At 39.9% G+C, this 22,431-nt stretch overlaps 1 protein-coding gene across 1 annotated transcript in view; it reads right to left on the reverse strand.

Annotated features, from left to right (window-relative positions):
* Nucleotides 1-22,431, reverse strand: part of PDCD1LG2 (programmed cell death 1 ligand 2) — a 76,551-nt gene that overhangs the window by 19,894 nt on the left and 34,226 nt on the right. Inside the window, exon 6 of the mRNA XM_073219851.1 lies at nucleotides 16,480-16,529. The gene's annotated coding sequence lies outside the window, so the exon portion shown is untranslated. The remainder of the gene's footprint in view (nucleotides 1-16,479; nucleotides 16,530-22,431) is intronic.

Here is a 22,431-nt window from a genome sequence, read left to right on the forward strand (position 1 = left end):
TTTTTGTAGTTCCTGAAAGTGTTACTTCAGTAGCAGCAGACAACAGAAAGTTAGCTGCTCTCTGCACTTCTAATATTAGGGTCTCTTTGGTATCCACTTTTTATTCTTTCTGCCTTTTAATGTCTTTATAACCAATTCCTAATACTGAATCCACTCTACTGCATCCTGGCTAATGCAGTACTTGATACTTAAAAGAGACCCTCAAAAACAGGATTCTGGGGTTGAATTGCTTTGAACTTAGAGTGGAACACCTTGCCAATGGAAATGGAAATTGGTAATCTATGGCATTAAATTATCATTTATTCTTGCTAGGTTTGAGTGCCAATGGAAGCGGGCTTTTGGAAATCAATTAACTGCTGCATTGAATTATTTTACTGGTAGTAAAGATGATTATAGGGAATGTGAGGTGAGATGGCTGCTTCTGATCACACTATGGTGCTTGTATAGAGGTTTCAGCTCAGATCATCTTCAGAGCATCACAGGGTTTCTAAAGCTACCCATTCACAGACTGGCCAAGGCTCAAACATGAGAGTTTAGGCAGTAATTTGGAAGGAATAGGACTCTGAGACTAGGAATGGGAATATTTGGGTGGACTAGGACGAAGCTGGGAATCTTGAACCCCCTAGTATCCTTGAACTTCCTTTGGTAGAGGAAGTAGACTCTTATCTCCTGTTTGATGATACCAGTCTTTCTTTGTTTGAAAAACCTGGTAATAATGACATATGAGGTGGTTGCTTTGCACGGGATCCCTATTCTTTTTAAACATCACTTCTTCCAATCTCATGGCCTTCAGGCTTTTATTTTGAGTCAGATCCCAGCATATTCAGGGAGAAACAGGCAGAGTCTGGCTCAGGAAGAAAAGGTTTATATTCCACAAGAATTACAAGGTATTAAATCTGTATTTGAAAGAAACCTTGCTTGTATGGAGATGGATTCTTAGGATATTAGACCAAGAAGTACAGAACATAGTTTTGAGTTGGGGCCAAAATTAGGTAGCCGTGGTATAATACACTTTCTATAGGTTTTTGGACTTAATGCTATGGTACACTGTTATGGTAATAGCCTCCAGGGAATCATGCCATTTTTGTATATCATACTCTCATATAATCCCCTTCCACATTAATTTTTGTTATGGCTATGTGACCTGCTTGGGCCAATGAGACATCAGCAAATGTTGTGCAGACAGATATCTGAAAAGCACTTGCACGTTGGAGCTTGCCCTCTTTTTGCTAAATTTGGACCAGTTTCCATGTTGAAGAAGCATGGACTAACCTGCTGGAGACATGTGACCCAACCAACAGCCAGCATCAACTCCAAGACTTATGAGTGGGGCCATCTAAAACTAGCATCTCCAGCCAATCTGTCAACTCACTGCAATGCATGAGTGAGCCCAGCTGACACCATGTAAAGCAGAAACAGGTTGCCCCAGCTGAGCACAGACCAAATAGCTAACCTACAAAAATCATAAGAACATAAATAATAAACATAAGCCACAAAGTTTTCTAAGACAGAAAAAGCTAGTTGAAACAAATATATTAGCTTGAGTAGTTGAGAGTGGCTCTGTGTGCTTAGTTGGCTGCCTGAAACCTATGCTCAGTAGGCTACATTTAATGATGTTCAGTTGATAGAGTTTCTCTAGAATAATGTACAGTAAAGGAAATAGGAATAAGGGAGTAATTTATCATGGGTAACCTGTGCATCTTTCCTCACTCTAAAAGTACCCAAAGAATATTCCCTTCACTAAAGCATTGAGAAATTCATTAATGAGGGAGCCCTAGCAACTTTAAACACCTCAGGTGTCTGTTTTCTGTAGGTCAAGGATGATAGTGGGAAATGGGCTTCCTGATTTCAATGGAGATGATGAGATCCCAGAGTGGCAATCAAAATGTCTTACTCACAGGAATCTTTAGCTGGCTGTAAGAATTAAATACTTGGTCAGCCTATCAAAGCATCATTTGATCTATAAAATAAAAATCTGATTTGAGTTTTCACAACTGAGACTCATACAGCTTCGCCCCTAGTTCCCAGACCTTACCAGTTCACAGATGTGGAGCTCCTGGTTGAAGAGAAAGGACTTTGCAACAGTGCTACAAATATTTGTTGCAGATCTTCCTCCAAGTCATCCCCAAAGGGATTTGAAGTAACTTACTAAGGTCGGTGCACTGGAGGAAATAGAAATACCCAGACTTTTCAGGGATTCCTAAATACTGGTCTGAGATAACACTAATCCCTAGGAACCCCAAATGCCACTGTGGTCCAGGGACTTAAAATGGTTGGTAATAGGTAGAGTTTGGGCCCAATTCTAGCTCATCATGAATCTGTGAGCCAGGCAGCCATTACAAATGATAGTTAGGAAGACTAGTCAAGAACGTAGGTGTGAGGTTATGGAACAATGACAATTTTAAAAAGGCTAGAAAATTATAATGTTACAACTATAGCTGAAATTATGCACATGTCTGGACAAGAGCAAAAGCTAACATCAAAAATGAAAATACTTATGCTTGGATGATGAGATCATAGGTGATTTTTATGTTTTGTCTTTCTCAGTTCCTCAAACTCTGCCTAATGTTAATTTGCTCCCTTTGTGAAAGGCACTTTTTTTTTTAAGACTTAGAACTCATTCAGCTCTTTAAAGGACTGCCATTATATATATTTTTAGTGAATCACATTAAGGTCATAAAAAGTAAAAACGTTAAGTGTAGCCATTCTCTCCAATATTCTAATGAATCTCAGAACCAATCATGCATGAGGAAGCCATTGTATAAAAGATGCAGCAGGAATGACAAAACTTACTCTCTCCCTATCCTCCAGGAGCTTATAATCTAAGGGGAAGATATAATAGATTCTCAAATCCTCATGATTCAAAACCAAGAAAGATAACTGCTTCACAGACGGACAGAGAAAGAATTGCTTTGTCTAAAGTAAAGAGAGTTTATATTCAATTGGAGGAAATCAAACAATATTCACTGGCAGAGCTGGCATCTGAAGGGTGGGTAGGATTTTTCCAGGGTGAATGAGGCTCCAGAAGGGAGGTGTTCTGGGCGGAGGCTCAGCTGAAGATAAGGCACACTTGGAGATTGGCGAGCCCTTTGACTTTACTGGAGAATGTGATATGTATAGGAAAGTCCAGGGACACAAGACCCTTGCTGATATACCTCAGCTAGGATCATAGTCACCGCTCCCTCAGGAGCGGGGTATAGGAGAAATGTCCTGCAGACAGATTAGCTTGATAGTATCTGGGTATTGTCTATTTGGCAAGGATTGTGGCTGGCACTGGGGGGAATTATCAGTGATACCTGATGTTTATCAAATATTTACTATTTGCCTGATAAAGCAAGGTGCTAAATGCCTTTCGCATATTATTCATTTTTTAGATAAGGAAAATGATGCTTAGAGAGATAAACAGATATATCTGAAGTTGTGTGAACCATACACAGTTGAGCTGGGGTTGGAATCTCTGATGCCAGAGTCTGTACTCCACCTCCCTCCTACCCCCCATAGTGCCTCCCTGGAAAGAGTAAGAGTGAATTTAATCCTTGAAGAGCAAAAGAGACTACAGGAGGTATGCAGCTGGTAAAGCCCCATCTTAGAGTCTCATCCGGCAGGAAATCAGGTCACATTATGGGTTACAGTGAATATAATTTCATTGCTCTAGCTCTATCCCTTCCAAACTAAACAGGTAGCCTTAACTAAATTTCGTAACCTCTCTGCCTCAGAGTATCTTTAAAATGGAGACATAAATAGTGCCCCTTTCAGAGGGTTTTGGGAAATCAGTCAAATAATATGTATAAAATGCTAAACAGTATCAGTCATATTGTCAGTACTTGATAAATGTTAGATGTTATGATGGTATGCTGTAGTATAGAACACTTGTCGTACTAGGACACACTGCCTTATGGGCTTCTTCCTGACTGTCAGAAGCTTGAACTTCAGGACACTGGGGCTCGAGACCTTGTCCTTATTTGTTATTCTAGAAAATAGCTCCAATCTAGAAACAAAGATGGCTGCATTTTGACAGAAGCCATTATGCCTTTGGATTCCTAATAGAGTTAAACACCACTGCCCAAGGATTCAGCTTGCCAGCATGTCTTGGGAGAATGGGGCCCAGCATCAGGGAACCTGCTTTCTTGAGGAGGCCTTGTCTGCCTATCCTGATCTCCACAGCATCAGGAGATGCTGCTCCTCTAGCAGGGGCCCAGACCAACATATGGGGCCTGGAAAACAGCCCTGGGATCCTGCCCTTTGAGGTGAGCATCCAAGTGTGCCTCAAAGGCTTTCAAACCTATGGGAGCCAAATGGCCTGGCTGAATATTAGATTTACTGACCTGGGTGGGCCCTGAGGAAACCACTTAGCCAAAAGTAGAAGATCTGAAACACAGTGAAGAATAAACAATTGAGTTTTATTCTTCAAAGGCATCCTTTGATTTGTATAGACAGAGAACTGAGAAACTGAGATGTTGTTTAGTTTCTCTGTTACTCACTTTTATGTGCCTTCATTCCCATTAACCCAAATTCTTCTCACTTTGAGCACCAGTTAAAGAGCTTGCTTTAGGCCCACTGAGACTCTGTTATACTTGAGGATGTACACACTTGGATAGCTCATGAGTTAACTAATGCCCTGGGCTTTGTGGTCTTGGCACAAAGACCAAACTTAACATGATTAACCTGTGCTGCTGTGTCCAGTTACCCTCCCTCTTGACACACACATAGCAGGATTCCACAAGATTTCCACAGTGCCAACCATCAAAGGCCTAAACTAGTATCACTGTATCACAGATGTAGACACAGACAGCGACAGGTTAAGATTAAAGCCATATATAGGGCCAGAAGGAGCCTTAGTTTGGGGTTTTGGCTATTAGGGCCAGCTCATCTGAAATCTTTGCAGACACGACAATATTAGCATGTCAAAAAATTTTAATGTTTATCATTGGTATCTGAGGTTAAAAAAACACGTTTTGAAGGAAAGATGTAGTTTAAAAAAACACCATTCAATATGATGCCATTACAAGTTAAAATAAATGCTTTGTGATTTAGACCTCACAAAAATAATGGCTTTTCTGGCAGTTTGTAGTTGGTCACTCTGTGTACAGAAATGCTTTCTGCTAATTAGAACAACTCAGGAGCTTTTGAGATTCCAGTAAGCCATAAAATATGTCAATTATGACTTGATTTTGTATAAAGCCCTGCCTATGAGCTTAAAGTCTCAACAGGTTTTCCAGTAGCCGGAGGAAACTGGAAAACATTTTATAGATAAAAATAACCCTATTGGCAATCTGCCCATTTCTATAACTGGAAATATCCACTTATCTCTGCTTCTGGAAATCATTTTGGAAACTTAGGGCAATAAATTAACATTGTTTTCAGTCTGGCAGCAAGAAGGAGCCTCAGGACACTCACTGGGGTCTAAGATCCAGTAAGGTCATTTTCTAAAGTGCAATAGTGTTTACTTAGAGGCATAGGTGAGGGCCCAGGTCAGTGAAGGGGTGGGCTGCCTGACTTCCTCTAAAGCACATCATGGCCGGGTGCTGTGTAGTCTTGTTGCAGTCTCCAGATTAAAGTGCTGGCTCATTCAAAGGCATTTGAAAAGACAAACAACCAAGCTCTGCATGCCAAGGAATTCTTGTTCAGAGTCCAGAAGCTTCTTGAGGATGTCCCATCAGGTCACCCAGCTCCTGAGACCACAGGTTCAAATCTGGAGAAAAATATCCAAAAATAGGAAAATCATATTTCTGATTAGAAAATAGAGAACCACTCAAAAAATATGATTGGAGTGAGAAACTACTTTAGGAACAAATCTCATCTGTCTGGAGGCAGCATGGTTCAAAACCTTTCTGTTTTTCTTCTGCAGACTCCTTCTCCACCTGCTCTCTCCTGCTTGGGCCCCAGGAGGATGACACTGTGGACTGCAGCACTGGGCTCTCTTCTTTCTGGCTTCCATCCCCATCTTTCCCTCAGCTGAGGGGAGACAGGAGATTGCAGCGGGTAGGAGAGTGAAGTGGCTGGCGTATGCATTCCTCAGTGACCTTCCAGACAGGCTGTCGGTTGGTATTGTCCTTCTGTTGAAGGCCACAGCTCCTTGTTGGCAGCCCTTTCCTATTGCTGTTCTCATAAGGTTCTGGTAATTGCTCCTTTCCTTTCCTCTTCAAGCCTAAGGATGGTCAACCATTTCCTGCTCTTGCTGGTTCCAGGGTGGTCAACATCCATCTCTGGTCTCCCTTAACCCTGCTAATGTCTTTGTCAGTAGTAAAAACTGTAAACTTGCCTCAGTTACCCCTTCTGAGTTTGCCCTCTGTTTCCTGCTGAGACCTGATGGAGGCACCAATGTCTAGTGAGTAAGATGTAACCTTTTTGTCTGGAATATGTGGCTCACAGTATGGTCCCCAACAGTCTCTCCCTTACTTCACACCTGACTCTTTCCAAACTAGGATCGCATGCCTTTTCCTGCTGATGCCCCATGTCTCCCTGCCTTTCTGTCTTCGCTCCTGTGTCCTCTTATCTATAAGTCTATTTCCATTTCTGATGGTTCAAATGTTACCCCCTCCATGAAACCTTTCCTCTTTCCTGATAATCTCAAGCCTAAAGTATTTTTCTCCATATCTGAACTTTCATATATTATTTGTATCTCTTGTAAAGCCATAGAGAACTATAAAAACACACACAGACTTCTTGCACAATTAACATTTGTGAGCCCAGGTAAGACTGTTAATGACCCCTCGTGCAGCACCTGGCTCCCTCGCTGGAACAGCTGTGCTCTGTGAGGGAGGGAAGATTAACATGGGGTGGGCATTTCTGGGGATTCTTAGTGTAGATAAATAAGATGGGCTTTGTAATAAAGTGATAATTTGAGAGCTACATGATTTCCCAAATATGTTCCAAGAAGTTCTTAAAACCCTTGTAATTTCCTGAGTGATAAGAGCACTAGGAGCATCTTTTGTCCTAATTTTTGATCTCTGACTTCAGTTTCTGACATGGAGTTTTTAAATCCCTTGGTATTTCTGGGTGACAGCAGTGTCTGTTATCTCAATGAAGTGACATTGGTGAGCTCCTGGATGGGGGCTGGGCACCAGAAACACCAAGCTATGATTAGAAGCTTGGAATTTTCAGCCCCACCCCCTATTCTCCAGAGAGGAGGAAAGGCTAAAAATGGGGTTAATGATTGGTTATGTCTATGTGATAAAATCTTCATAAAAACCCCAACATAGAGCTCCTGAGTTGGTGAACTTATTGAGGTGCTGGGAGAGCGGCTCACAGAGAGAATGTGGAAGTTCTGATCCCCTTCCTACATACCCTCTGCATTTCTTCAATGTGAATGTTCATGTGTATGCCTTATCTTATCCTTTTACCATAAACTGGTAAACAGTAAGAAAACATTTCCTGAGCTCTATGAACTGCTCTATCAAATTCATCAAACTCAGTGAGGGGATTGTGGGAACACCAGATTTACAGCCTACTGGCCAGAAGCATAGGTGACAAGGCGAACTTGCCATTGGCATCTGAAGTTGGGGGATAGGCAGTCGTGTGAGACTGAGCCCTTAACCTATGGGATCTCATGCTACCTCCAGGCAGAACGTGTCAGAATTGAGTTAAATTGTAGGACACCCAACTGGTGTCACAGAGAATCAGGAGGAGGACTGAAGTTTTTCCTAATCAGCATGTGTAGGTATTCTGTCTAATATTTCCTTTAGAAAAAGGTGTTATCTATTATTTCCATTATAATGGCAAAGGAAGAAAAAGAAAAGAAGATTAGAAACCACTGGACTAGGAAAGGGGAAAGGAATTTCAGTTCTCAAGTGGACCTGTGTTCAGTTCTCAAGTGGAAGTTCTTAAGAGGAAGACAAAAGACATGCAAAAAATAAAACAAACCCGAAAAATACAGAGGTTGGATCAATTCCTAGGGGGCATATAGAAATCTGACATCTTTTATTTTAATTTTAACCCAAATTATTCTAATGAGAACAATTTTTCAAGTACCTTATCTCTAATACTTAGTTGCAATAATCTTGGTTGATTAATACCATGCTTAATCTACCTTTACAATTCCCATGTGGCATAACTGACACTTGCAAATAGCAGACATTTAATACACAATTGAAAGTGAATGAACGAATGAACAGCACTTTATTGGGAATCACAAGACCTTTTACTTTTCTATTATTTCATGTCATTCATACTTAACATTCCTTAGCCCCAATCTCATCATCTCTAAAATGAGGCAGTAAGGTTACATGTCTGTAAGCTCTGAAAAACCATGACTTCATGGCTAGAAAAACTTTTTAAAAGGTATTTATTATGCTTAATATATATCTATTGTATCAGAATCCACTTCTGAACTTACTCTGGTTGACAGCTTGGTTGTTTGCATAGACCAAGAAGCCATGGGCCCAAATAACAGCACAAGTGAGTAAGATCAGCCGCAAAAAGAGCTTCCACACATAGAAGGGGCAGTGCACTACAGGAAAGGAGTCAGGCGGCCTGGACTCTAGCTCCAGGTCCACCACTAAGTTATAAGATGATCTGGAGCAAATCACCTGATCGCTTGCTTACATGTCTGGAGTTATATCCACTCCTTCCAGGTTTGCTGGGCTAGGAATCTCTGAAAGGCAACTAAGATAATAGTTTGTGTCTTTGAAAGATGGTATAGCATTTCTCTCCCTAAAGCTAATGAGAACCTAATGAAAGAGTTCTATATAGTATGTTTGACTAGTGGGATAGAGAGGTGAGTGGGGTGGGGGGATAAATGGCCTTTAGAAAGTCTTGTTCTTCATCTAACAAGCACCAGTGGGTACTTAAAAATGATACAGTGGGACACTTAAAAATGTATTAAAGAACAAAGAAAATTCAGGAACATAAAAGAAGAAAACTATGGATTCATAATATAAAGACAATGACTACAGGCATTTTAATGTTTTACTTCACTTTTTAAGAGAAAGGGGGTATGGTGGGTGTATGAAAAGCTTTTTTAAAATAGACCATCAATGATTGGTTATGTCTATGTGATAAAATATCATAGTATATTTGTATATCTTATCTTTTCTACTTTTTATTATATAGAAGGGATTTTTTTCTCATATTATTATTCCTTAGAAACAGAATTTTAAATGATAACATATGGTCTACTGAGTAGAGGTTCAGTTTTTCCCTGTTCTATCAGTCATGGTAGACTAGATTATGCTTCAATAACAAATAACTCCAAAATCTCAATGTAATAAACACAGGTTTATTCTTGCTCATGTCCCATGTTCCCTGAGGGTCAGCAAGGGGCTCTGTTATTGGTATTCACTCAGAGATCCAGGCTGATGTAGCAATTACTACCTCAAATGTCACTGGTTATGCTAGATGGAAAAAGAAAATATGGGAAAGCTACCTTTTGCATCTCCTTTCCAGAAGTAACACACATCACTTAGGCTTACATTTAGTTGACCAAGGCGCTGCATGACCACAACTAACTACAGATTAATTGCAGATAGTTGCAATCCTCTAATGTACACAAAAACAAGAGATCCAGGACATAAGTGAACTACCACATCCATGACTACCACATCCACCATGGGGAAGGGTAGGAGTGAGCTATCTCTGTGGCCACTTTAAGTTTGGTATGAGTCTTTTTATTTTAAAATATTAAAGTTAAGGCCTTGAATGCCCCTTTGGGAGATTGAAATGTCTGGATTTCCACAAGAATAGAAACAGGCAATACCTTTCCCAAGGTTATTTAGAAAGCTAGGAGCACAGCTCTGGAGTAGAAAATCCAGCTCTGAGCTGCTGTTTTGCTTGAGCTACTGAGCCCTTCTGGGCACCCACAATAATCAGGCCTTATTTAAGTCTCTTGCCAGTGAAGCAAAACTAGCAAGCCCCTTCCCTTCTTACGTGGAAAGGGAGAATATTTTATCTGAGTAAGTCTTGTCTGAAGTATGTGCAATGGACATGCTCAGCAGGTTCCGAGACCCCCCCTCCCAAGGTGATGCTAGGTAAGAGCATGAGGACCCAGGACGACTCCTGGAGAGCCCAAAACTCAACACTGGTCCCATCCAGGTGGCTTGGTGGTGAGGCAGAGCTGGGATGGCAGAGAATGGGTGTAAGAGAGTGAGAGCCTTGGACTGGCTGGGCCTAAGCACTTCCTAGTGGGGCTCTGTCCACAGACTTCACGAAAAAGATGTAAGAGCTGGGGGTGGCATTAGATTATTTAGAACACAAACAAGTATATAAACAGTGGGAGAAGGCACAGGGAGAACCTCTAGGTCAGGGGTCAGCAAACTTTTTTGGTATAAAGGGCAGATTGTAAAAAAATTAGACTTTATGGGCTATATGGTGTCTGTTGCAATTATTCAACTCTGCCTTCAAAGGCAGGCGAAATAGGGTATGAAAGTCTCAGGGAGAACATGGCTATATTGAATGAAATTTTGTTTACAAAAACAGCTAGGGATTGGCTCCCTGGCTATAATTTGCCTACCCCATTTTAGCTGATACATGTCAATGGACTGTAAGTATACTTCCTAAGATGTAAATGAGCTTTCAAAGGAAGAGGAAGACCCTGTACTTGCTTTCTAAAAATTTATAACTTACTGTTCCAGGAACTGCAGATCCTACTCAATATAGGCTTTTATCTAGCATAAATGTTATAACTAATACACTTACTTTCTTTAAATAAGGATATAGCATATAGGAATTAATGTTTATAATAGGGTCTTGTAACCCAATTTTACTAAATCCAATACCTGTTTTCTTAGGCTAAGAAAAACCACTCAAAAGTAAATGACAAATCAAAGGAAAACCCATAAAATATATAGCAAGCAATAGGTTAATATTAACTGTAAGTAAAGATGAAGACAAAAAGATGGACAAAAGATATGCATAGGCAATTCCCAAAGGAAGATAAAACCTATAAATATATGAAAAATGCTTTATATCACTAATAATTTTTAAATGCAAATTGAGGTAATAATGACTTACAATTTTCACATTAGCAAAATTTAAAAACAATGACAATACCCATCTCCAGAACAAGTGTGATAAAATTTGTTCTTTCATGTATTGCTAGTATAAATAGGTACAACATTTAAGGGGGCAATTTAGCTATACATTTGGAGAGTCTTAAAAATGCCTATAGCTTTACCACAGCAATTCTATGTCTTGGATTTTATCTTAGCAGTAATAATCAAGAGTTGCACATAAAGATTTATGTATAAAGCTATTAACTGAGATAATATTTAAATAGCAAAAAAAAAAACCCTCTTTGAGGTAGATACCAAATACCAAACAATAGGGAATTAGATAAGTCCTGGTACATATATACAATAAAATATCATAGAACCATTAACTACATTTTTAATATATAGGCAATACTATTGATAAATAATTAAGTAAAAAATAACAACACCAAGTTACACATGCTATCATTTAATTCTGTAAAACTTTAACTGTAAAATATATTAGGAATTAAATAACAAATATTAAATAACCATGGTGGTCTCTGGACAATGGGTCATAAATCATTTTTATTTTCTCTATACTTTTTTAGTTTTCACTTGTATATTCAGAAAAAATTATGTTATTTAAAAATTCAGAAAATTGTTGTTATTCTTTTTGTAGTTGAGCAGACTCAACTAAAATTATACAATATTTATCCTTCAGTAGTGAGCCAAATTTGGTCAAAATTAGTCACCTCTTTAAACTCACCACAGAATAAACTAAAAGAAGCACAATGAACAGTGGAACAAACACCAAACGCCCAATAGTTGCATTAATGTTAATCTCTCACTTTATTACACCGATTAGATAGACATAAAATGTGCACACATGGAGGCAATGAGAAAATAATGCTGTGATCTTGTGCTTAAAAGTGGTATAGACTGTATCCACAATGCAGAAGGAAAATAAGAGGGGCAGGTTGGAGAATAGAGTCTTAAAGCTTAAGCAAGTCAGTATAGTGTAGCAGACAGGTGTGGGCTCTGGCCTTGGAAACCTGGGCTCATTTACTGGGCCTTATATTTACTAGCTGTATGATCTTGCACAACTGTTTCCTCACCTATAAAATTGGGGGCTAGTGCAGGAAAGTAAATACCTCATAGGGTTACTGTGAGGAGTAAATGAATTAGTACCTCTAAAGTGTTCAGAAAAATGGTCTGGCATTATTATAATATTAATGCTAATTATTATTATATCTTAAGGTAGAGCTTGCAAGAAGTTTGAGTTTGGGTAAGTAACAGCAATGGGGAGGGTATTATAGGCAGAAGACACAACATGAGCAAAAGCACAGAGGTATTAGACAGAGCCCTGGCCTCTTAGACAACTCTAGTGACCAGGTAATAGATGGTCATATACTTCTATTTTTAAAGGCTCGGGGAAGTCCAACAAATTGAATTACTCCAGTCAAGACTTCTCCCTCATCTCTTGGTGCCTGTGATGGTTAATTTTATATCAATTTGGCTAGACTATCATGTCCTAGTTTTTGGTCAAATGTTAGTTGACGTTGCTGTGAAGGTATTCTGTAGATGTGACTAATACTTGTCAGTTTACTTTAAATAAAGCAAATTAACTTCCATAATGTGGGTAGGTCTCATTCAATCAGTTGAAGACCTTAAGAGTAACAACTGAAGTTTCCCAGAGAAGAAAAAATTCTGCCTCAAGACCATGATATGAAAATCCCATCTGGGTTCCCAGCCTTCTGGCCTTCCCTACAGATTTTGGACTCAAAATTGCACCTTAACTCTTACCTGAATTTCCAGCCTGTCAGCCTGCCCTACAGATTTCATACTTGTTAATCTTCTAGTGGTTCAGTGGTTCTTTTTCCCTAGAGAAACCTGAAGTGCCACTTGCCCTCAACAAAAGATACCATGATTTTCCTGGCTGTCCAAACACTGGGATCCAGTCCTATCTTCTTTCCATTCCCCAAATCAATTATCTCTAAGTTTTGCTCCCATTTCTTCCCAGGGGACATAATTAGTTCTCAGTAAGAAGTTAATAAATGGTGAGCACCTTTATAGGGAGGAACTTAAAAAGCATCTACTGAAATCTAACACGTTGGTGTCTGTCATGACAAAACCATAAAACATTATGCTAAGTGAAAAGAGACCCTTTTTTCCATAAATACTCCATCGCTATTGATTATTAATCAATTTCCACATTTTATGCAGCTCTAAACATGATTACAAAGGCTTGAACCAATCTGAAAGTAACTCTGAATGCAACTGAATCATGTAGAATATAAAATAATGTGTCAATATCATGTATTTTAAAAAAATATGTATTCATGTCACAAAGATGAAAAGAAACATAGAAAAACACATAATTAAAAAAATAAAGACATCTACTTCACATCTGGCAATTATATGGTCAAGGTCCATGACTTCTTCCCATCCTGCAGTCAAGGCAGGCATGACTTTTCAATCACCACACTCCCCATCTAGACATGATCTCCTAAACCATCCTCATCTCTGCTCTAAGCATCCCCTGCACCTGACATGAGTCCTGATTTCCCTTCTGGATTTTGTCCAACCTTCTCAATCTGTAGATGACAAAACTGAAGCTCAGAGAGTGGTTGTATCTTTTCCAAGATTGTGTAGCTAGCTCACAGAAAAACTTGAGTCTAAATCTCTTGAGTTTTAGCCATGACATTTTTTAAATAGAAATAAGTATTTTAGGCATAAAACAAACCATAGAGAAGAATATAATAAGTATCTGTATACCTACAACCCAGTTTAAGAGTTTGAATTTGATGTTTATCATTTCCATACTGTTTTGGTACTTTTACTTCACATGACTGTTTCTATAAACAATACTTAGGGGCTGTTTGCATGTTTTAAAACACTCTATGATTAGTAACATATTGTCTACATCTTTCTGCATTCTGGATTTCCTCTCAAAATTATATTGTTCAGATGTATCCATCTCAACAATACTCTCGTACTTTCATTTTAATTACTGTATAGTCTTTCTATTAATCTATTCTATTGATCCATATTTGGTTATTTCTGATTTGTTGCTATTATAAGTAAAACTACCAGGAATATTCCTATGTGTGTCTTTTACAATATGTATCTAAGTGGTCCTAACCTCTTTACATCATACCACATATTCTCAGGTAAGGGCTAGGGAGAAGGGGCATCACTTTCTCACCTCTATGACTCTCCCTCTCCTGGGTTAGAAGGTGGAGAGGGTGACTATGTATAATTGGGGAGGGGGCAAATAGTCCCATTTCTTTTGAAATTTGACTTTCACCAACATAGATTCTTTATTTTGAATTTCAGATACAATTAAAAGGGGGTTTAAGATTTTTCTGTTTATAAGGAGATGTATTGGTCAAAAATGGGTTGTGATATCCAGTTAATTCAAAGAAGCCACTCCATAATAGAGCAATATTTCGACCATGTACAGAATGAGATGCTTAGGATGCCAGCAAAGCCTCTGAATATTCCTCAATTCCTCAAACAGATGTTTCTGCCTTCATTAGTCAGACCCTAAGCTCTTCCCTGACAGTATTTTCTTTCTAGGAGAGAGGTTGCAGACTGGTCACTGACATGCTCAGTTAGTCTGTGGGCATATATATATTTTTTATTTTGTTATCATTAATCTACAATTACATGAAGAACATTATGTTTACTAGGTCCCCCTTCACCCTTCACCAAGTCCCCCCCACAAACCCCATTACAGTCACTGTCCATCAGCATAGTAAGATGCTATAGAATCACTACTTGTCTTCTCTGTGTTGCACAGCCCTCCCCATTCCCCCACCCCACATTATACATGCTAATCATAATGCCCCCTTTCTTCTTCTCCGCCCTTATCTCTCCCTTCCCTCCCATTCTCCCCAGTCCCTTTCCCTTTGGTAACTGTTAGTCCATTCTTGGGTTCTGTGATTCTGCTGCTGTTTTGTTCCTTCAGTTTTTCGTTGTTCTTATACTCTCTGTGGGCATATTTTATTTGTTTTAATTGGTATTTGAAACACTGTCAGCCAATTTAACAAGTAGGACATTTTATATAAAAATCTGGACTTCTATATTCTCCAGCAATGTTAGGCTAGTGCTCAGTGACAGAATAACCTCTTCAATCTGTCACGGTCCCCAGCATTCCCTATATAGTCATACCACACCCTTCTTCGTTTCATCGCCCGCCTAAGTCTGCTGTGCATCTGAGTTTGCCACCTCTGCTCCCAGGCCGTTCACTATGTCTTCCTTATGTTGAGCAGTTAAAGGAGCCACTTATACAAAGACTCAGCTCATGAAACTCAGACAAATACTGCAGCCTACCATGGGAGCTCACCTGTAGGCCAAGCAAACCAATACATAGGAATACAGGATTTTTGTTTCTCAAGAAACAGATGTTTCAGTCAAGACTGCCAGTGTTGAACTGAAACTTCCCTGAGTCAAGAAAATATCGTGGCTGATTCAGAGAAGCTCAGAGTACCTGGGCCTCAAGTATATCTCAGGCCTAATTGCATCTGTTCCTTGGTTCTGTGCCCAGAGATGAATATACAGTGATAGGATGTATTTTCACAAATGGCTTTGAGGGAAATGGTGGGAGATGGGGAGGGTGCAAGAGCCAGTTTCATTCCATTCAGTCATATTTGTGCTTATGAACTGCCAGAGATATGTATAAGCCAGACATGTACAAGTATTTCAAATACCAACTAAACCAAAATTTGAAGGTTTTCTAGGGTTGCTTTCATAATTGGTGCCTTTGGAATTTGGGGCATATGTTCAGGAAATTTAAAAATGAACAGTTCTGAAAATTCTGAGTAGCTGATGCAAAGTTAGGTTGAAATTTGTATGATTTTTGTATCATCGTTTTGGTGAACTCATGAACTCATGCTTCATGCCATGTGACTCCTAGATTATAAGAGGAGAGGTGGCTTTCCCAAGAAAGCTAGAAACACCCATTTTACAACATAACCGAGGACTGTTGATCCCCAACACACCACTTCCCAGGGTCTAAGCTTTTCATCCAACCAGTCTGAATGATTTCAACAACCCCGTTTTTCCCTGACCTCCAAATCATCCTTTCTCTTGTGCAAATTCTATCTCCAAGCCTGTCAACCTCACAGAGAGACCTCTATTCCCCCAGCATTACATCTTGATTCATAGCTCCCAACAATGTACTTAGTAATTGTTGCAAAAACATAAGTTACTGACTGCATCACAGTTGAGTATCTTCCCCTTGCTGTTACATTTTAATTAGGTTTCTAAGTATGTGAGCCCAGATATGCTAGGTAGTATTCCTTAGAAGTGCTGAGGAATCTAGACAGACCAAAGGCTACATAATAGCTCTGCAGCTGTGAAGCAGACACCATCTTTGTTCTCCAATAAAGGTATAGAACAATGCAGGGTTGCAAGAACAACTAGCTAAAATGCCACTGAATGGGAAGATTCTGTACAAGTCTAAACTATTCATTTGTCCTTTGTGCATTAATAGAACAGGGATTATTTCTTAATTCAAGCTGGGAGAGAAAAAGAGGTGAAGTAGAAAGAAAAAATCATGACTACTCACAGTTCCATTTATTTCTGTCCGTATTGTGGTAACAGATCTTTTTGTTGTGTCTGGAAAAGAAAAATCCCAGTGATGGAATAAGATTAATGAGAAAAGTGTTCTGTTAATAGGCTAAAAGATTGCAAACAATAAGTAAACAAATCTACATATAGAAGTCCAAATGTCTACCATGGCTTGAGATGTCAGCCTGAATAATATATAAGGCAAAACTGTACCCATAGGCAAAAATTGTGAACAAAAGAGTCCTCCACTTCCCAATTCCTTTGTCTCTCCTTGTTCTCTGGGCACTCAGAAGCTGAGGGGCTGCTAATTTTGGTAGTCAGCCCAGGAAATGTCTGGCTCCAGAATTCTCTCTTTAGTTTCCACTGCCACTTCCTTCCTGTCTACACACAGCAGAAGGTATGATCAATTATTTTGCATTAAGGTGCAAATGACTGATACTGGTTTAAAACAACTTACTGGGCAGAAGCAGAAGTTCACATAACGGGATGCTGCTCACCACCATCTCCCTCATTTCATCTCTTTCTCAGACTCTGATTTAATATGTTACCTCCCCTTCTGATTTCTTCCAGGTCTTGATGTCCATCTCCTGCAGTTGCCTGGGTTCCTGAACTCAGTCCATCTCTAATTCTGTTTTTGCTCCATACACCAGATTTTTAATAACTCCCTCATGACCATCCTGACCTTGGCCTGGAACTTTGAGGGCTTCTATCTGGCACTGTAGTCTCCTTCAAGAGGGTTTACATTTGAAAGGAGCTTAATGGTTAACACATAGGAATTGCCCTTGAATGTTGGAGTTTCATGGAAGGCCTTCCTAATCCCTGAGAGGTCTGTGCTGTCATTCTCTTTGGTTCTTCTGTAAGCCAGCATTTTGGCCTTTGGTTCAAATCCCTATGAAGTCCTGACTCAGGCTTTCAGGGCAGTGCCACTCAAAGTAAAGTCCAGGAGCTGGAGCTGGTAGATGAATTCTTTGTTTCCAGTCCATGATAACTATAGAAATCAAGTGAAACATATAGAAACTTCAACATAATTCTTTTATTATGTTATTTTTTTATCACATTTTTTGAAATGTCCTATTTATTGAATCCAGTAAAAATTGGCTTTATTGTTTTATGCCTTTGTTCTTTCTATTTCATTGTTTGGTAATTCGTCTTTAATATATATCAGAAAGATATTTAGAAAAATTTTAAAAAAACAAACTTTTTTTAACCATAGAGAGTTGAGATATACTGTTCATAAGATCTGAAAACATGTCCTAGAGATCTGATGTCTATACCTGGTAACTCCTCCAATTCTGTTCTTGGGTTTGTTCAGCAAGTCAATGAAAAAGTCACTCAATTCTTTTGGGTTTGAAACTCTCTCCTTCTGCAGCCCAAAGATAATATTGCTCACATTGACTCATTTTAACCAAGCCCTTTTGTAACAAAAAGGCCACGAGTTTTAGAGTTAGACTTGTGTTCAAATTCCCAACTATATAATTTTATTTTCTGAGCTTCAGTTTCTTTCTCAGCAAAACAGACATACTCCTTGCCTTGAGCAGTTTTTGTGAAACTGAAAAGAAATTTGTAAAGGGTGCAACACAGTGCTGTTTAATAGAACTTCCTGCAAAGATGGAAATATTAATGTATCTGCTCTGTCCAATATAGCAGCCACTAGCCTCATGTGGCTATTGAGCACTTACAATGTGTGAGCTCAATATTGTAAGCTCTTTTTATTAAATTTAAATAACCACATCTGAATACTATATTGTATAGAGCAGGTTAGTATATATACCTTTGTATAGTAGGTTACATGTTTACAATTTTATTGAACATCTATATGGACCAGGAAATGTGGGAGACATACAACATATATTGGTCAATAAAAGAAGCCCAGTTCCTGCACTCATCAAACTTAAATACTAATAGATGAAGCAGAACTTGGCATTATTTTTGCAGCAGGAGCTGCTAAATTCTCCTCTGGAACACAGCAAGTCATTCTGGGTTGAATGACCTCATAGGTGGAAATAAATGGTAAACAGAACCTTTTACAGACTAACAACAGCTGCCTTCCCAATACATCTTGGTGTGCAGAGCTGGGCACTAAGGTATAGGTGGATAATTCTGTTTAGGAGCCAAGGAGTCTCTGGATGGGACTGAGATTGCTACCTGTTCACTTGTCTCTCTCCAATAGACCGAGAAGTTCAAGACAACAATGGCACTAAGAGGAACTCAAAAGAAGGAAGTTAGAATCGGCATCCCAGGCTTAACAAGGGGCCTAGAGCAGCAGAGGCTAGCTGGGCACAGCTGTGGTTAAGGCAGGAAGCCCCTTCTGCCTCATCAGCCTGTGAATGTCTTGCTTTGGCAGAACATATGAGGGGAGCCAGAAAAGTTGTCATTTTGTATCACTCTGGTGTGTTTGGGATCCGGACCAGCAAGAGTACCCTTTCATCATGGATGGAGACACCCAGAGGGAGTAGAGATGTTGAGTGGCAGGAGTAGAAACAGCAACAGCTCAAAACCAAGGCCCTCTGGTGAGCTGACCTAGATCCCCAGCAGCCTTCCTGCCTCTTTGGAAGCAGCACTGGCCCTGTGGGCTAAGTCCATCTCCTGACACTAGCAGGAGTTAGGGAAGTACATGCTGTAAGAGAGAGACACTGACTTCTGCTAACATGGGAAGGTAGTTGCTTAAGGAATTCATTGGAAAATTAAAAGGGATGCAATTACATTTGTAGCCCAAGCTATTAAAACAGTTCCCAGATATGTAATTGTGTATTGAGTGTATTAAAAAAGAGAAGTAGGTGCTATTGAGATATACGACAAGAGGATTTACTGTAATGGGTGTGGTGAGGGGGTAAAATTGGGGGCTGTTTGATGAAGTGACAGTTTAGCTAAGATTTAAAGGCCAACTCCAACTGCAGGTGGATAAGTAGAAGAAAGTATGTTAAGAAAAGCAAATAGCATACAAGAAAACTCAGAATTGAAAGAATGGGATGCCTCTGAGGACTAGAAAATCCTATATGGCTAGTGCTTGGAGAATAAGGGCAATGGTTATGTGGTATAAAGCTGTAAATATGAGTTACACCTCCCAGGATTTGTTGGGAATTCATCCAGTGGGCAATGGAAAGCCACGTAAGAGGTCTGAGCAGAGGAGACATGGTAGACTGGAGGATTTAAAAGCCTCTCCTAGCTAAAAATGAATATAAACCATATTGGAGGTAGCAGGAGTCAATGTGGGAGACAGTTTGGGAGGGCTCTGCTTTAGTCTAGGCTGAAGCACAGTAGTGGCAGTGAGGTTGGGTCAAGAAACTGTAAAATGTTCCTTCTCTTGTCATTTCCCACTTTACAGACAGAAAAACATCTCAAAGAAGTGAGGGGATTTGTACAAGGTCAGAGAGCCAATAAATGACTAGACTTCCAACTTGGTTTGAAGCTCTTGCCATAGTGCTAGCAGTTCTCACCCTTTTCTGTGACATATGGGTTTGTGTGCACAGCAGGTGCATTTCCATGTGTGTGTCCATGTGTGTCCCATGCAAGAAAGCAGATTCCGATGCATCTGAGTTAGAGAGGAGAGTTATTATATTGGCAACTGTGATTTCATTCTGGCTCATTAAGAGCAAGAAAAGGAATTATTTGCAAGTTTACTCACTTAACTCTTACTAGCAACAAATGTCTCCCACAGCAACTGGTACCTGAGCCTTGCACCCAACTTGCAGCTAATGACACCCTTACTCACTCGAGACTGGGTTGAAGGGAGGATTTTTTTCTTTTGAATGTGACTCTATTTCACTCAACTAAATACAGTAGGCATGGAATACTGTGATCATTTCTGGGGTGACAAATGGGTTCTCAGGCCCCAGGCTTGGAACCTTGGTATACAACTGTTTCTGAGAGGTATATATGGTGGAGGTAAAAGAAGAATGGCATAAGATAAGATTCTAATGAACTGCATCTGTCATAACTCTCTAAGGTCATAGATTTGCAGAAGTGATTCTGTTCAGTCAGAGTTCTGTGGGACAAGACCCTATAATTCCTCCTCTATGGTGAAATACCCAACCCTCCCACTTCTGTCATTTCTTTCTTTTCTCATTTTCTTTTCTTCCTTCTTTCTTTTCCCCTTTCTTCTCTCTTCTTCCTCCTCTCCCCACCTTTCTTTTTACAATAGTTTCTTGCATTCTGCAGCAGGGACTTTTGTGATTAGCACCCAAGGTAAAGCACACATAGGGCAATGGACAAATGCAGTACGACAATATTTCATGACAGGTGAGAGTATAGAAGTTAGACTATAAATGCAGGATCACAACCACCCAAAAGTCTCCTAATCCTCAAATAGCGACCACTGCAAATTCCTACTGAATTATTTCCAGATGTCATTTCCTTTTCTATACACAAGTCCACATGTAGATCTCGGCAGGAGCTTGTTGGATGCTGGCAAAGAGACAGTTTAGGGAAGCACCAGATCAGCCTGCAAGTATTCTGACCAGGGCTCAGCGGCTGCAGGCATGTGCTGTCCCAGCTGGCATGCTAGAAAAGGGTGTGTCAGTGAGAATATGACACCCTTAGAAGGGAACCTGGGGGAGCTGCTAGGACATCTCAGGGCACCACCCCACCTTCAAATGGCTTCACACACTTTTCTCCTTTCCTTACCAACCAAGGGTTTCAGATTATTGGGGGTAGGAGGAGGGCTTAGCCCAGTTCGTACCAAGAATGGCAAAAGAGGAATGAAAACAAAAGGAATCCTCAGAAAGGACCTTGGTATCCTTGTGCCAGTGAACTCTGACCACATAGCTGTCTGCACTGCCAAACTGCACTGATCCCATGAGGTTGACGACACTTGGCTCAAAGAACAAAGCAAACTATGTCAGCCACAGGAACAAAACATTCCTTTTAAAACATTCAGGTTAAGAACTTCGGCTCACTGAAGACTAGAGAATTTCTTCTGGGGTAAAATGATCAGGACAAGCCAAAAGCAATTCATAAGCTTTGAGTGGATTTAGAGTAAAACTGGGAAGCTGTAGGCCAGTGGGGCAAAGCAGAGCCTCACATTGCAGGCACCCAGCCCATTTGATTACCGTGGATAAAACTCACTTACCTTTTCTAGAATAAAGCTTTTGGCAGAGCTGTTTTCTTAGGACTATCATTGTAGCTATGGCTATTAAAGCAATGATGAAGGAAGGGATGAGAACATGAAGCAGTGAAGTTGGAGAGGTGTTAGATTCCATCTCACCTGGGTGAAAGAAGAGCACCAGAATCCCATTACATGGTAGCTTAGAGGTAAACCAAGTTGGCATCTGTGTGGGTTATAACCAGTATGGCCAACTTGCACTGAGCATGTACTCCATACCAGGTACTCTTCTGTGTGTGCTGCAAATATTAGCTCATTTACTCCCCCAAACCACCCTCTGAAGCAGGGGTGTTTCAGTAAAGGGACCCCCAACTTTACTGGTATAGAAAGTGAGGCAGAGAGAACCTAGGAAACTCCCAAAGTTATATAGTAGGCAACAGAGTAGAGATAATCCAGACTGTCTGGTTCCAGATTTCATGCTTTTCATCATTCTCATACATCTGTCATTTTCTTTTCCTTCCTTTTTTTATCTTTCAATTTTGTCCATCCCTCCCTCTCTTTCTTCCTTCCTCTCTACCTCCCGCCCTCCCTGGTATCATCATCATCTCTCTCTTTCCAGCAGGATAGTCCCTCAGCCCCCAAATCTCCCCCTTCCAATGTCAAGCACTAATAGTGCTTAGAATCTATACCATCAGTTATTAAATTTCAAGGGTTAATAGGATCCTTTTGAAAAGAAAAACTCCATATTGTCAGAAGTGTTATTATATAAAAAACAATCATCTATACCCTAGTGTGAATTACTAAACTAGCCCTTTTCCTTGTCCCAGCAATCAAGGTCCTGGCACTGAGGAGAAGATGGATTTAGCTGGAGCATGGGGAAAACCCTGTAAAGGTGAGCTCTGTGTATCT

The sequence above is a fragment of the Manis javanica genome, chromosome 2, assembly GCF_040802235.1.
Source record: "Manis javanica isolate MJ-LG chromosome 2, MJ_LKY, whole genome shotgun sequence".
NCBI lineage: Eukaryota > Metazoa > Chordata > Mammalia > Pholidota > Manidae > Manis > Manis javanica.